The sequence below is a fragment of the Octopus bimaculoides genome, chromosome 2 (genome assembly GCF_001194135.2).
Source record: "Octopus bimaculoides isolate UCB-OBI-ISO-001 chromosome 2, ASM119413v2, whole genome shotgun sequence".
NCBI lineage: Eukaryota > Metazoa > Mollusca > Cephalopoda > Octopoda > Octopodidae > Octopus > Octopus bimaculoides.
The window spans coordinates 29,135,207-29,136,960 of NC_068982.1; the positions used below are offsets into that span (position 1 = coordinate 29,135,207).

Sequence of the window (1,754 nt, forward strand, 5' to 3'; positions counted from 1 at the left end):
ATATATATATATATAAACCGGACCGCTAGTTTAATCTTTTTAACATATTGTCATGATTAAGAGTTACTTAATCTCGCTACAAAATCGTAATATTGAAGTTATTACAATTCCAAATATTTGTGGCTGCCTATTGGATGACAACTTCATAAGTGTCATAACTTATTAGTTCTCACATATGCCGGGAATGTAGTAGACGCTAACGAGGAAGATCTATGCAATCGCTAGACATGGTAACCAAATTACCCTCAAGTCAAATCTGACTAATATGTTAGAAGAAAAATAACATATTGCATAATGAAATCCTGGGTGTGCTTTATCTGGAAACAGACAGGATAGTCGTAGCTGGAACGCCTCTGACAATAACTTATCGGCAAGTTGTTACACGATTTTCTGTAAGTTACAGCATTATTAAAGCAACCTATTTGTAGTTAGTTACATCCGTAGGTCTGTCATAAAATATATAATTGTGAACGGTGCTGAAAAGTACCTGGTTTTGGGTAAAAGAAAATACGGAGGGATGAGTTAATTATGATTTTATTCAACATATTCCCCTCCCAGATTCACCTACTTATTGCAGCGGTCCTTCGGTTTTTCTAAACATTGTAAAAGAAATCGGAAGGCCGGACCTCTAACCAGGCCTTTCATAATACCCTTAAAGCCAGGAACTTTTCAACAGCCCCTTGTAAATAAGGACTATCCCGTTATTTGGTTACCAAACAGTTGTTGTGACGGTTGGTGGTTGTATTGTTTTAACCTCAAGTCATGATCATCCTGGTTCTTATTTTAAGTACATCGTACATTGGATATCACTTTAAGACGGCGGAATGGAAGTTAAGGGAGATATTGCAGTTATTCCTAGCATGTGGATGGACGACGAAGAAGTTTCCTCGTTGACTTGTTTCCAAAGAATTGCCTTGTCAAATAGAAGTGTCTGTCGTAAAATTGGGAAGGTAAATAATAAAAAAAAAGGCTGACGAGAAACTACTGAAATTACAATTTTACAGTCATTGTTAGGATGGTCAAAGACTTGAGTATGACAAAATAAATAAATAAAAGTATGCCACTAAAACTGCTGTCATATGAATTTGAACCATCAATGTTTTGGATTGAGCATTCATAACTACTATTGCACTAAAAGTCAAAATTTAAAAATACGCTAATATATGCGATTATAAAATTCAAGAATATATTCTTGTCTCAAGGTTGTATTCACTCATTTTTGTAAATTGCTGTGTTACTTATAAAGTTTTGCTTGTTGCTACTACTAGGTTCTTTTCCTCATTACTAAGAGTCCTTCCTTTCTCTAAGATACAACAGATTTGGCGACGAGTTTGAGATTACCCAAAACTACTAAGAATATCTGTCTATTACTATAATGGAGAAAGCTGCTTATTAATTAGGTATGTAACAATTACTAAAAGTTCTAAAAGAAAGCAATTATTAAAGGGTTGACTGTCTGGAAATATTTTTATAAATTCATGTTCTAAGAAATTTCCTATCATTTCGATTTCTCAACTTTATTGAATTTTTTAACTCCAATTTCTCGTAAATTTGAATATTCATTGCATCCACTGCTGAGTATTTCATTTGCAAAGTCTCTCGCTTTCTGTATCAATGTTTTTATTTCAAGTTTTAATTCAATATTTGGAAAACCGACAGTCTATTCTATTAATGTATACGTAATGTAAAAACATTATTTATTGAATGAATTTTTTTTAATACACCGGTATAATTTTTGTAAAACAATAATTCTA

General features: G+C 32.7%; 1 long non-coding RNA gene across 1 annotated transcript in view; it reads left to right on the forward strand.

Annotated features, from left to right (window-relative positions):
* Positions 1-1,247: 1,247 nt before the first annotated feature.
* Positions 1,248-1,754, forward strand: part of LOC128250620 (uncharacterized) — a 48,648-nt gene continuing 48,141 nt past the window's right edge. The window contains exon 1 of the long non-coding RNA XR_008266650.1: positions 1,248-1,400. This is a non-coding gene — a long non-coding RNA (uncharacterized LOC128250620). The remainder of the gene's footprint in view (positions 1,401-1,754) is intronic.